The sequence below is a fragment of the Capsicum annuum genome, chromosome 10, assembly GCF_002878395.1.
Source record: "Capsicum annuum cultivar UCD-10X-F1 chromosome 10, UCD10Xv1.1, whole genome shotgun sequence".
Classification (NCBI taxonomy): Eukaryota; Viridiplantae; Streptophyta; class Magnoliopsida; order Solanales; family Solanaceae; genus Capsicum; species Capsicum annuum.
The window spans coordinates 208,309,388-208,325,528 of record NC_061120.1 but is presented as its reverse complement, the minus strand read 5'-3'; positions in this window follow the sequence as shown (position 1 = coordinate 208,325,528).

Here is a 16,141-nt window from a genome sequence, read left to right as displayed (position 1 = left end):
CTTGATTTAATTATTTATTTTTAATTAAAAATTTATAAAACATAAAATCAATAATCAAAATAATATATGATTAAATATAAATATTTAAAATTGAGGGAGGATCAAAAATCACATGTCTATATTTTTGCCCCTCTTTGTGTGAAATTTCGAAGAATTTTCCCACAAAGAAGTAGACAAGACATGATTTTTGACCCTCCAATTATTTGAAGGGTAAGAATAAAAATAAAATTACAATTAAAATAAAAGGAAAAATGTAACCGAGTCCTTGTTTTGGACATCCTACCTATCCCGGGTTATAAGAGAATCAGGTCACGAGTAGTTCAAAGAGTAATTTGGTGAGAGAAAGAGTTAAAGTCAAGTGAGATTCCGTCGAGTTTTCGGTTGACGACTTCTGCCTTTTTCATTCAAATGACTATAAAAAATAAAGATGAAATGAAAATTGCAATCTCTAGAATCTTGATTCAAATCTTCATGACTTGAACTTGAAAATTCACCCTATTCTTCAGGCGGACTCCTGATTTTCAATTCTTTCATCCTGTTCTTCAGGCGGGCTCTTGGACCTACAACTTCTTCACCCTGTTCTCCATGCGGGCTCCTGGACTTACAATTTCTTCACCTTATTCTTCATGCGGGCTCCTGGACATACAACTTCTTCACCCTGTTCTTCAGGCGGGCTCCTGGACTTACAATTTCTTCACCCTGTTCTTCAAGCGGGCTCCTGAACTTTCTTTTTCTTCACCCTGTTCTTCAGGTGGGCTCCTGTCCCATTCTTCAGAAGGGTCCTGAGCATAAAATAAATTTCCATTCTTCAGGAGGGACATGTCCCATTCTTCAAGAGGGTCCTGAGCATAAAATAAATTCCCATTCTTCAGTAGGGTCCTGTCCCATTCTTTAGAAGGGTCCTGAGCATAAAATAAATTCCTATTCTTCAGGAGGGCCGTATCCCATTCTTCAGGAGGGTCCTGAGCATAAAATAAATTTCAATTCTTTAGGAGAGTCCTGAACATAAAATAAATTCTCATTCTTCTGGAGGGTCCTGTCCCATTCTTCAGGAGGGTCCTGAATAAAAAATAAATTCCCATACAACACACATAAAATTTTTGTCCCAGTTTGTACTGGAAAAATTTATGTGTCACTGGATCTTAATATATATCACAAAGAATAAAGTTTATCATGATCGAGATCCAGCATCAGATGTTGTAACCATGCTTCTTGTATTGAGAGAAATGTCAAAACACATCCTTTATATGAAAATAATTATTTCATCTTTGTTTCAAACAAAGAAAAATTGTGAGTTTTAAAAACATGTCGTAGTTGGTTTGTGGCATTTGACTTTTGAAGTGGCTGCTCTCGCACTTGCTCGGCTCAACTTTTTTCCAATCCATGATAATATTCATTGAATTGTCATACTTCTGACTCAGAATTCTGACTACTGAGATCCTCAACTCAAATCATATTTCTGTTGTATGATGCTTCTGAGTTTAGCTTCCAATACATCCCTTAGATTTTCACGAGTTTAAAATGGTCAAAACCCAATCATCTTGAGTACCTTACTTTTGCTTTGAAACGTTATCTCTATGCATCGATCCTTTGTTTTGCTTTGTACCCTTAAAGGAGTTAGTAGCGAGTTTGAAGTCTTTTCTCACTCGACCTGACGTGAATTTGACTCAAAAGACAACAAAAATTTTCCATTTGATGACAAGGACACAAAAAATAAAAAATTAAAATAAAACAAAAAGAAAAAGACAATAGGCATCTCTTTTTCAAAACAAAGAGAAAACTTATCTGAATGTGGAAACCGATTCTGGTGAATACGACATGCATTTTGAATCAAACAACAAGATCTACCCACACCAATGATTACAACTTTTGTCCACTTATTGAGCTTGAAATTAAGCCAATCTTGAACTTGTTCCTTCTTGATAACAACCTTTCTTCGGCTAGTGGCACCTCAACGGGTTTTTGCCAACGAGCCTATCTCCTTTTCATTTCTGTCTTAGCTCATAGTCATCTTATGGTGCCTGAAAGGATTTTCACCAACAAGACTCTCTCATTTTCATTTTTTCATTCATTTTTTTAAATAAACACCAAACATATAAAATATCATGCACTCATAACATGTTTAGCCTTGACATCCTCAAAAATTGATCTGAAGGTCTTTCTTTGGTTGTAACTGGGCTTTTGGATAGGGTTAGAAAGAAAGGTCGGCATGAGGCTCAAAAAATTTATATAACATTGGGTGAAACATACAACTTTTGGAATAGATTCTTTTAAGAAAATAAATTTTGCCCCAGTTTCATTTCATTCTGGGTAATTTGAATTTTTTTCTGGTTAGACCGAACCCCGGAGTAGGGTTGCCTACGTATCTTTTCATAGCAAGAATCAGATCAAACGTAGTTCAGGCTTGTTATTCTTTTGCTTGATTTTGAAATTTTATTTATTTATTTTTTTCAACTTTTTTTTTTCATTTTAATTTGATTCCAAAAGAGGGGTACGAAGAAAGATAAAAGCTCAAAAGGGTTAAGCAAAGGATGATATATTATTCGAATAATAGAACAAAATGCCTTCATCATTTCAATCTTTTAAAATGCAAGTACAAAACATACATAATGTAATTGTACATGAATATCATACATAATATCTTTTAACTGCATCAGCATTGACCGACATTCCTTTTATTTTTCCTTCTATATCAATTAGATATAATGCGCCATTAGGTAACACTTTCTTCACCATAAATGGTCCATGCCAATTGGGAGAAAATTTACCTTTGGCTTCAATTTGATGGGGTAGGATACATCTTAGTACTAATTGACCAACTTCAAAGTGTCTATGACGTACCTTTTTGTTATATGCTCGTGTCATTCTCTTCTAGCATAGTTGTCCATGACATACTGATGTTAATCTTTTTTCATCAATCAAGCTTAATTGCTCCAAACGAGTCTTGACCCATTGATCATCATCAATTTCAGCTTCTACAACTACTCAAAGAGATAGAATTTCAATCTCTGCAGGTGTAACTTCTTCAGTTTCATACACTAACAAATAAGAAGTTGCACCGATTGAAGCTTGAACTCTAGTACGATAACCCAACAAAACAAAAGGTAACTTTTTATGCCATTGTCGGGAACCCTGCACCATCTTGCGAAGTATTTTATTTAGGTTCTTGTTAGCAGCTTCTACAGCTCAGTTCATTTTTGGGCGATAAGGAGTTGAATTTCGATACATAATCTTAAATTATTGACACACTTCTTGCATCAAATGACTGCTGAGATTTGCAGAATTATCCGTGATAATGATCTTTGAAATGCCAAACCGACAAATAATGTTGGAGTGAATAAAATCAACCACCACTTTTTTGGTCATTGACTTGAAAGTCGCTGCTTCCACCCACTTCGTGAAATAATCAATGGATACCAAGATGAACCTATGTCCATTCGAGGCCTTTTGGTTTAATTGGTCCAATTATGTCCATTCCCCAAGCCACAAAAGGCCATGGAGCAGTCATTGTATGAAACTCAGATGGAGGAGAATGTATCAAGTCCCCGTGTACTTGACATTCAGTACATTTACGAACGAAATTGATGGAATCTCGCTCCATGGTGAGACAATAATAACCTGCTCGGAGTATTTTCTTTGCCAAAACATACCCACTCATGTGTGTTCCACAAATCTCAGAATGTACTTCAGTCATGATTTCTAAAGCTTCTTTAGCATCTACACACCTCAGAAGTCCCAAATCAGGAGTCCTTTTATACAAGATTCCTCCACTTAAGAAAAATCCACTAGACAAACGTCGAATAGTTCTCTTTTGATTACATCGGCATATACCGGATATTTCTCAGTCTGAATATATTCTTTGATATCATAGAACCACGGCTCCCCATCAAATTCTTCTTCAACCACATTGTAATATACATGTTAATCATGAATCTGTATATGTAAAGGGTCAATATAAGTTTTATCGGGATGTTGAAGCATCGAAGATAAGGTCGCCAAAGCATTACCAATCTCATTATGAGCTCTGGGAATATGTTTGAACTTTACTGATACAAATCGTTGACATTTATCTTGCAAAAAAACTCGATATGATAGAAGCTTTGAATCACGAGTCTCCTAATCTCCTTGGATTTAATGGACTAACAAATCTGAGTCTCCTAACACTAACAGTTCTTGGATTCCCATGTCAATAGCTAATCTCAAACCCAGAATGCAAGTTTTGTATTCTGCCATATTATTGGTACAATAGAATCAAAGTTGGGCTGTTATAGGATAATATTATCCTGATTCAGAAATAAGAACTGCTCCTATCCCCCCTCCTTTTACATTAGCAGCTCCATCAAAGAACAATTTCCAGCCTGAATGGCCATCGTCAGAAACAAACTCATCAATATACAATACCTCTTTATCTGGAAAATAAGTCTTCAATGGTTCATACTCCTCATCAATAGGATTTTCAGCCAAATGATCCGCTAAAGCTTGAGCTTTCATTACAGTTTATGTCACATAGACAATATCAATCTCTGTGAGCAACATCTGCCATTTCGCGAGTCTGCCTATGGGCATAGGCTTCTGTAAAATGTACTTTAAAGGATCCATACGAGAGATGAGATAAGTAGTATAAGATGACAAGTAATGTTTCAGCTTTTGGGCTACCCAAGTTAAGGCGCAACGCGTCTTCTTAAGAAGAGTGTACTTAGCTTCATAAGTGGTAAACTTTTTGCTAAGGTAGTATATGGCCTATTCTTTTCTACCTGTAACATCATGTTGACCCAATACATAGTCGAAAGAATTGTCTAACACAGACATGTACAATATCAAAGGTCTGCCTGGCTCTGGAGGAACCAAAATAGGTGGATTCGACAATTATCTCTTAATTTTGTCAAATACCTTTTGACATTATTCAGTCCATTCAACTTTAGCATTCTTCTTCAACAACTTGAATATTAGTTCGCAGGTTGTCGTAAGCTGAGCAATAAATCTACTGATATAATTCAACCTTTCAAGTAAGCTCATCACCTCTGTTTTATTCTTTAGTGGAGGCAAATCTTGAATAGCTTTTAAATTTGAAGGATTTAACTCAATGTCACGTCGACTAACTATGAATCCCAAGTGTTTTCCTGAAGAAACTCCAAATACACATTTCCCTGGGTTAAGTTTGAGATCATATCTTCGAAGCCTTTCAAAGAATTTTCTGAGATCTTTGACATGGTCAGACTGCTCTCTTAACTTAATGATCATGTCGTCCACATAAAATTCAATCTCTTTGTGCATCATATCATGAAACATTGTGGTAATTGCCCTCATGTAAGTTGACCCGGCATTCCTTAGTCCAAAAGGCATAACTTGATAACAATATGTCCTTCATGGCGTAATAAATAATGTCTTTTCCGCATCTTTTAGATCCATAATGATTTGATGATACCCCGCATAACAATCCATAAAATAAGAAAGATCATGTTTGGCATAATTGTCCAACAAAATATGAATATTAGGGAGTGGAAAATTATCTTTCGGACTTGCTTTATTTAGATCACGATAATTAATACACATCCGAACTTTGTCATCCTTCTTTGGAACAGAAACAATATTTGACAACCAAGTAGGATACTGGTCCACTCGAATGACTTTAGCCTCAAGTTGCTTTGTGATTTACTCTTTGATTTTTACACTCACGTCGATTTTGAGCTTTGTTAGCTTTTGCTTGACAGGAGGAAAAGCAGGGTCAATTCGCAACTTGTGAACTACAAAATCGGTGCTCAAACCAGGCATATCATCATAAGTCCACAAAAAGATGTCTTTATACTTATGCAGTGCTTCAATTATAGCTTTCTTTTATTGCGGTTGAGCATGTACACTTATTTTAGTCTCCCTAATATTTTCGTGATCTCCTAAATTGATCGCCTCAGTTTCTTCCAAATTGGGACTTATCTTGTTCTCAAACTGTTTGAAATCTTTGCTTATATCCTCAATTGTTTCTCTTTCATCGTATTCAACTTCTTTATTCATTATTTTATAATTAGATTGAGATTTTAAATCTGGTTGATAATTCTTCACGCATGTCATGTCATTAGAATCGGCATAGAAAGAACTGTATGATAGAAGATAAATAAATAAAAATCAGACTCAAAATAAAACGAAGGGAGACTACACTTTATTAAAAACAAAGATATAAAGAGTTTTAACCTAAGCTACTAAGTTTAAAGATTTGAATTACAATCCTAGAATGATTCAAATTACAGAAGAAGAAACAAACAAACTACTAAGGCTGTAAGAAAAACCAAACAAACTACCAAGACTTCTTCATAATAGGGAGAGGAATGGCCTCCCAATTGTTAAGCTGGACATCAGGGCCAACAAACTGCACATCTGCATTGCTGGTACCTTCCCCAATTTCAACCATATCAGCTTCAATGAACATATTCTGAAAAAGGCCAATCAACTCAGTATCATCATCATTCATTGATTCTTTAACAGGTAACTTGGAGGATCCAACATCATTGACTTTGATGAAAGACTTGTGAAGTGGAAGTATCGGCTTAGTAAGTGACCATGACTCTTTCTTACACTTTTTAGCCTTCTTTATATTTTCAGCAGTGGGCTCGTATCCCAAACCAAAAGTACCAAAGTTCTCATAGAGATTTACCGGATAAACTATACCTTGCAAAAATATCCCTAGACCTTTCCCTGGTTTGAAACCATGCTTCAATATTTCATTCACTACCATAACAGATACAGAGGACAATTATGGTCTTGCGATAAAATTCTCCTCGAGGATATGCTCAACAGCCACTACCTCAGAAGCTTGATGAATTAATACTTTATCTGCAGTATCTTCTTCGATGGAGGAAACGAAGTAGTCTTTATACATGGATAAATCTCTTTCACCATGAATAATTATTTCTTGCCTGTCATGTTCAAATTTGACCATTTGATGCAATATTGATGCGACTGCTTTAGCCCTATGAATCCATGGCCTTACCAATAACATATTATATGAAGTTTCAATGTTCAACACTTGGAAATCCATAGCAAAATCCACAGTTCCAATCGTCAATATGAACTCTATTTTACCAATGGCATCAATTTTTAATCCATAAAAACCTTTGATGCATACATTATTAGGTCAGATCTTTTCCACATTAACATTCAACTTTTGAAAAATTGACATAGAACAAATGGTAGCGCCTGATCCTCCACCAATTAACACTCGAGTAACGATGGAATGTTCATATTTCACAGAAATATACAGACCTTTGCTATGCTCAGTACCTTTCATAGGCAATTCATCGTCTAAGAAAGTAATTTTATTTGCTTCAAAGAGCCTTCCAACAAATTTTTCCAGCTGATTCACTCTAATCTCACTGGAAACACATGCTTCATTAAGAATTTTTATTATATCTTTACGGTGTTCCTCTGAATGTATTTGTAAAGACAACAAAGAAATTTGTGCTGGTGTCTTCTTCAACTGTTCTACAACAAAATGTTCTGGCAATTTCATTTTCTTTAAGAATTCTTCAGCTTCTTCATCAATGACAGGCTTTTTAACTGTCATTCATTCTTCACCACCTTGTTTATTCTTTCTTAACTCTACTGGAGCATAACATCTTCCAGATCGAGTTAAACCCCCTACTTTATCTACCTCTTCAGTCACTTTTTTCCCTTTGTGCATCACCACAAAGCGATCATAATTCCAAGGGACTGCCTTAGTATTAACCATAGGCAGCTGTGACACTGATTTAATAACAATAAGAGATATAGGAGCTCCTTTTATGATTAAAAGAGGCTTATTGGATCTTCTGAGAATAATGAGTTTTGACTTTATTTAACGTGAACCAATATTCTTTGAAATCTCTTTCCTTACCACCAAGGGAACATTTGATGATTCGGGTTTAGTTATCACCGCCCCCGCTTCTGCAGGCTTCTCTTTTGTCAAATCCACAGCATTTGCTGATTTCTATGAATTATTTTTAATTTTAATGATCGGCTTAAAGAAGATCATAGCATCTTCACCTCTGAGTATCATTTCGAGTATGTTTGTTTCATTATGATCTGGCAGCAGATTTCGATTGACATTTGGAGCGTTTGGACTTTCTACCATGATCTGTTGGGTATTAATCAACTCTTGAATGACTCTTTTCAGATGCCAACATTTCTCTATGTCGTGCCCTGGGGCATCAGAACAGTATTCACATCTTCTAGAATAGTCCAAGTTCTTCGGAGGAGGATTCGAGATCCTTCTCTCAATTGGTTTTAGAACATTCATTTTTCTCAGCCTACGAAATAAACTGGTGTAAGATATTCCAATCTGAGTGAAATTATCTTTTACCATGTTATCCCTTTTGAAGTCTGCTCTAGGCCAAAAATTAGACCTAGGAGGGCCTCTTTGAACTTGCGGGACTGGTAGATGATTTTGGATGGCTGGTGCACGCCATTGCGAGTAAGAAAGAGCCCGAGCATATGGTTGTGCATTGTAAATAGGATATTGAGGTGAAGGAACAAAACATAATGGATTTTATGGGTATGGTTGACGCGCACCCCTCCAATTTTTTCGTGGACTTGGTACAACAGTTGCTACATCCTCTTTTCTTTTCTTCCCCTAAAACTCTCTACACCACTTTGAATTGCCTGTGTTTTTGCTTTCAAAGCGGCCTGGCTAATGATCTTTCCTAATTTTATTCCATTCTCTACCATTTCTCTAACTTTAATAACTTCAGCAAATGTGCTTCCAATTGTAGAAAGTAAGTGATGAAAATAATCAGGTTCTTGTGCTGGCAAAAAGATATCAATCATTTTAGATTTCTTTATCGATGGTCTGAATCTTGAAGCCTGCTCTCTCCATCTGATAGCATATTCTTGAAAACTTTCAGTCATCTTTTTTCTCATGTTGGAAAGCGTAGTGCGATCTGGAACTATCTCAATATTATATTGAAATTGTTGAACGAAATCTCGAGCTATGTCATCCCATACGTGCCAACGGGAAATGTGTTGTTCTATAATATAAATACGACAAAATAACTGACCCAGCTCCTAAAATAAAACCTATTAACTGACATTTGAAAAATAAAAGACATAATAACTAAACAAGAAGTTTTAAAACAGAAAATGAAAAACTATGACAAAGAAAACAACTATCCATTCAAGGAAACTTCGGTTTAATATGTCCTCCCAAACTCAAATATATGTCCTCCAATGAGGTAGTGAGACGTTGTGCGAAAGCTGGTACTTGTGCCAAAAGGTCCTCACGATCCAACTGTTGATAATCCAAACCCATTCTGGCAGTATCCTGTGCTATATGATGGATATTTCCTCGAAGGGAACTGAAGGCCTGATCCCAGTCCTGGGCCTGTCAATCTCGGAAATCAACCATCTCTCTTACACGCTGTTCATGAGCAGAAGCAACCTCCAACTGTTCTCGCAATATTCCTCTTTCACGGATCCACTAAGAGCTCTCTCGATCAATTTCTTCTTGCATGTTCTGTTCAACTTCTTGCAGTTGTTGTCGGCGATATGCGGAAAGTTCTACAATGTGTGACCCTCTAGTGGTAGCCAATTTGATTTGTCCCCAAAGTGCAACCTCAATATTGCTGATTTAGCTTTCTCTTCAGCAAATTCCCTTTGTTGTTCGTCTATTTTTTCCCTGGCATGCTCTAATTCTGCTCTCAACACTTGGTTAGCCTCATGATGTTCTCGCATGGCTCTCTCAATTCCTATCCTGATTGCAGCTTCCTGATCTATAGGTTACCTAATTGATTTTTCTGGTCTGACTGGCCGACTCAACTGTTCTTCAAACCATTCACGGTAATCTGGGTGCACTTCTTCTTTCTCACGCTCTATGACCATCATTTCAATCCCCATGATACGGCAACCCTCCCAAATCTACTAGGCCAATTCCTCTGGAAGTGGGATCTCTGGTCTGACCTCAAATACAAACTCGGTCATATTTTTGGTAATGGGAATTATTTGACGTCTTCCTAGCTAACGTAAAACTCTCAATGGAACATACGGTTGAACACCCCTAATACCCATTAATAATAAGAACGGCCGAATGACAGAACTATGTATGACTTGCCTCCAAGGGAACCAAGGGAGATTCCAAGTGATTTTATCTACTGACAGAGAACGAAAAAGCTTATTCCAGTCTCTAACTCCTTCTGGGCATTTATATTTCTCTAACCTCTCTTTATAATCTTTGATGCGATTGAATCTTTTAGGGTTAAATCTAGCCATTGTAGGACGTCGGTAGAGATGTTCCACAATCCACATCTGTAACAAGATATTACATCCCTCGAAAAAACTCTTTCCTTTCTGACAAACAGTTAAAGCACGGTAGATATCTGCCAGGATCATTGGTACCATAGTGTAATCTTTCTTAATCAGTATCTTTACCACTCCTGCTAAACGAATGTTAATTTTTTGTTCTCTCCTTGGGAAGACCATAGTGCCTATAAAGGCTACCATGAATGCAAATCATCTGTGAACCTTCCAAGCCTCAAAATTCCTCTTATTACAGAGCTGCTTACCGTACTTTTTGAACCCCTCTTGCCTTCCGTATCTATCGTACAAAAACTGTAAGGAAATCCAACCTTTTTTCATCGATTCTTCTTTTGAGTTTCGTATGTTCATGAGTTTGTAGAATTTGTTTATCGAAATGAGTCTCGAGGCGATAAGTTTTTTCCGATGCATATCCCCATATCCAACATAGGCCGCTATCTCCTCTACAGTAGAAGTCAACTCAAAATCCGAAAAATGAAACACATTATTCTTCGGGTCCCAGAAGGGTAGTAACACATCAATCACCTCCCTATTAGGCTTGATTGTCATAATACTCATAAAAAAAACCCAAATACTTATGTATCTCATCATAATCGAATGTATTCATTTCGTTCCACCACAACCAAAGCTGCAAAGGGGTACAATCCATAACCTGAAGCGGTACACTCCCATCTTTCTTTCTCTTTGGACGCTTTCCACGAATAAGGGAAGACATTTTATACCTATTGACAAGGATATGAAATTAATAAATGTATAGATTTAGGCTGAAATTAATTCATTAATTTTTTAAAAGAATTTTTTAACTTGACTTGAGATCTATGACTAATAATATATTTAGAAAAAACATTTATTTAAGTGGACTCTTTTAAAAAAAATTTTACAATAACAGACCTCTAGACAATTTTAACTATATATTTGGAGATAATACCCCCTAAATACCCTTAAGAGAACGAAACACGACTAAGAAATAAATAAAAATAGAATGATCGTTTTATGTATGAAGTTGTATAAAAATTTCAGTCTCACGAACCCTAAAGGTTCAGTACTGTTAAAATATATGTGTACATATTTTATTACTTTACAAAAAAAAAATTCAGCTCATGACCCCTAAAGGTTAAGGCTATTATGATTTTATGTTAAAATTAATTTTGAAAATAAAAAGGAAAAATAAAATAAATACAATAATATTCATGAAAATAATCATTTTTCTTATCATTATTATTTTTATTATTTTTCTAAAAATATCCTTCGATAAATCTGTGAATAAATATATTATTAGTATTTTTCAAATAAATGGTCCTATCCTGGATAGGACTTCCTACGTATCTCATAAAAAGTGAGAATCAGACCCTCGTAGTTCATGAAGATTGTAAAAACTATGTTGCTTTATATTAAAAAAAAAAATTTATTTTTTTAAAAAATAAATTTTTTCTTTAAAAAAAATGATTAACTAAATTTGAGGATAAATTAATCTCTCGCATTTTAAAATTACCTAAAGCCGGTCAACAAATAAATAGTCTTCCAAGCAAATGTCAAAGAGCACGTAGGATGCACATGTTGGTCTTTATAAAGCAGGCTACCTGTCCTAGACAGACCTAACCCCTGTGTCGAGTCCCGTTAAGTCAAATGCATATGATGCAAATAAAGTGGCACTTAATAAGGATAACCAGATTCTGAGTTTTCAGTTATTCTAAGTTTAAACCTAATAGGGATAGGTGTCTAGACTGGCTTACCCGAGCTAAAATTCGAGCCGGGGAGGGACAACTTGGTCGGTAGCAGGGCAACACCGCCTTTGTTGCCGATCTGAGCCCCGCCTAACACGTGTGACTATATCCTTCACCAGGTGCCTTGACACTTCGACTATCTCAAAAAGAAGGTGGGATGCATGTGCTGCATTCCCTCTATCCTATTTCAGAGACTCAGAAGGGGTACGCGAGAGAAGACAATATATAATACAGTTCAAATAATATCAAAATAGTAAATGAGCGACAAGTAGCACATAAGGCCAATAAACACATTATAAAATAAGTAAAGCAAGTAAAGTCAATATCAAAAGTTCGAATTCTTAAATCAACATAGTTGCCAAAGATATCACACCCCTTTTTCGCTTGAAGGATCGGAGTCGAAGAATTTTTCCAATTAAAGTGACGGTATTGAATAGGGATTAATTGATTTACAGAGTCGCCACTTGGAACTGAGTTATGGCGTTCCAAATCACCTTTTTGAATCCCTAATCAAAAGAAAATGACTCTTTGTTGGTCTGCAAAAATAGAAGATCGGGTAAGAAATTCTGTTGATCGAGGGGAGGATGTGAGGCACCCCTCGAGTCCCGTGGTTCTAGGACGGTCGCTTTTATTGACTTATCTTGACTTAAACTATTTAATAAATTATGATAAAGCCTAAAATCGCTCATTTTACTAAAGCTATTTAAAACTCATGTATTAAATCGGTGAAAAATTAATTTTATAAAAATATCTATCAATGTGTATTATTACATCCTTGAATTTTAAAATGTCTCAAAAAGATGTGTACACCACATTCTTTAATTAAGACGAATATTTTAAAATATATTTAAAATTTTTGCCTAACTTAAAATGTTTGATTTATCTTTTGTAGACTTAAAACAATTTATCTGTTTGAAATGCTATTTAATCTAATGATATTCGAAAATAAAATTCAATTAAAATAATTAATTAATTTAATAAATAATTATCACACTTCATGAAAAAAAATAAAACAACTCCTAAAATCAAAGATATAGTTTATAATTTCACAACCAAAATAATAAGGATTTCCCTTCTTTATTTCCATTTTTTATTATTTCTGTCTTGCCATTTTTACTACTTAACTATTAACTTATTAAGAGATTTAATATTTTACAAATTCATTTTTCTGTTTCCACATTCAAAGCATAAGACAAACACGACAAAATAAATAACAATACAATAAAATTAGCCAATTTCAAATGATTTTATTTGAGAATGAATAAACTTCTACTAGACCTGGCTGCGTTAATGTGATGAGATTTTTTTATTTTTTGGCGACTGGCAATGTTATTTCCGGCGATAGGTGGCCGAAATTGTTGTTTGGGACAGTGAGAAGGGAAGAATGGAGTAGCGACAGCAACGGTTTGCACCAGCTTTGAGACGCTGGCCGTTCGGTGATCAAATTCGACGGCAGCGTCGGAGAGGAGGGGGCACTGGCAGCGTAGGGAAGGGAAAAAGGGAGGCGGCAGCGCAGTGGTTCCCCGTTTTTCGGCAACGGGAGGGATTGGTTCTGGCTAGATCCGGCGTAATGGTGGTCGCCGAATCTGATTTGGAGATTGCTTCAAATAGGGGTTTTTATTTTTGGGCGGAGATTGTTTCAAATAGGGTATTTTATTTTTGGGCGAGTTATAGCCGGAATCGACTATTGGTTCGAATTTTTGATGATTTTTTCACTGATGAGGGGTAATTTTGGCCACTGTTTTAACTTTTCCAACGATTACCTCATTGAAAAATTATATAGGATTCATCGGAACTTATCCCATCTAAAAAAAATTCTTCTTCTGACTAATAAATTTTTTTACTGCGTATAGATGTGTTCAGTCTTTGTACACATTTTTATAGGACTTATGCTATATGGCTCTAAACATATTATAAATTTGTGTTCAAATTAAATTATGATGAAATCAAACTAGTTTTCTCCATGTTTGAATATAACAAAATTGATAACCTAAATGCATAACAAATAGTAACGAAAGTTCACAATTAATAAACTATAATATCAGAAATCACTTTAATATTTTATTCATACTTCAGTTCATAATGATGAAACTAAAAATAAAGGTATAAAATGGGATAAGAACCTGATGAATTAAACGGATACAGAAGCAAGAACGATGTCACCAAACTCAGATTGGAATCTCGAAACTCGATTTTTTACTCCTTCTCTTCTTTGTTTTCTTCTTCAAAGTGTTTCCTTATTTTTTTTTTTGTTAACTTTCTCTCTGGATTCTGATAATTTTTTTTACTCTCAGTCCTTGTCTGATGGTCCAAGTCTCAATCTCCGTAAGTTTCTCTGGAGGATCTTTAAGTACAGAAATTTGGGGGGAGTAGTTACCTTTTGGGGGGAAATAACTAATGGTTAGATAAGAGGGGAATTTAAAATTTTAAATATATTATTTATTTATTTTTATTATATTTTTATTTTTTTTTTAAAGAGAAGATAATAATTATACCAAATCAAAATAAATAAACAAATAAATAAAATAAAAATAATAATAATTAATTAATTTTTATATTTTTTAAAAAATACAATAAAAATTTATAAATAGTCAAAATAAATATAATAACAGTATTCAAATTACTAATTTATTTATTAAAATTTAAAATAAACAATATATATATATTGAATTTTTTGTATTATTTTAAAATTGGGATAAAAATAAAAATAAATAAATAAAATAAATAATAAAAAATAAAATATCTCAAAGTTAACTTGATTTAATTATTTATTTTTAATTAAAAATTTATAAAACATAAAAACAATAATCAAAATAATATATGATTAAATATAAATATTTAAAATTGAGGGATGATCAAAAATCACGTGTCTACAGACAGTGCACAAATATGACCTTTAAATGACTTTTCACTTATTTTTTCATTATTTTTGGCTCAAAGATGAAAATGGCATCTAATTTCTTTTGTCATTGTGAAAAAGAGCAATATTGAAGATTTATTAATTAGGTAGGTCAACCTCATACGAAAAAATTGCACGGGTATGTATATATATTATAAAACAGAGGGCGAATTTAAGTTATATAATATATCTAAATATAATTTATTTAAATATTAAATTAAATATGAAACTATACTAATAATAAAAAATTTATAGTTTTAATAAAACGTTATTAAATTAACGTTATTAAGGATAGTAGTAGTAATATATTAAATTAACGTTATCAAATTAACGTTATTAAAATGTTATTAAATTAACATTATTAAAACGTTATTAAATTAACGCAGGGGCGGACCTACGTGGTTGTCATGGGGTTTACCCGAACCCCCTCGGTAAAAAAATTACGTTGTATATATAAGGTAGAAAATCTATATTTATGTACATATATTAATATTGAACTACATGAAACAAGACACTTAGATAGCAGTACTGTTAATTGTTCTTCTTGGGCGCTTCCTTCAGCCTACTGCGTGGGTTCGATCCCTGCTAGTGGCTGTTTTTTTTTTAATAAAAAAAAACGTTAAGTGTTGCTGCTATAGAAATAAATAAATAAATAAATAAATAAAAATAATAATAATAATAATAACGACGTCGTTTTAACACAAATAGTCAAACTTTGACAGTGCACAAATATTAATATTCAAAATTGCACAAATATGACCTCCCTCCAAGTCAGTCCTTTTAACGGCGTGGCACCGTGTGATTGGATTACCTTTCCATGTAGGCGCGAGTGAAACTCACGCATGGGGTTGCAAAATCGGAGGTCAATTTGTTCAGGTTTTGAATAGTTAAAGGTCCTATTTGTGCACTATCAAAGTTTAAGGTCAAAATTATAATTTAGTGTCAAATTTAAGGTCATATTTATGTATTACTCTAGATAGATAGATAGATAGATAGATAGATAGATGTGAAGCTGTGAACCCTTTTTGACTTTTTCATCTGTTTAATTTTCATATTTTGAATTTTGTTAGTGAAAATTTTAGCTCCGTCAATTTTCATTTTGCTTTATTATTTTTCTTTACTTCCTTTTTTTTTCCAATGTGAAGGGAGCCTTGGAGTAACTGGTAAAGTTGCTGTCATGTGACCAGACCAGGAGGTCACGGGTTCAAGCCTTGGAAACAGCCTCTGGTAGAAATGCAAGGTA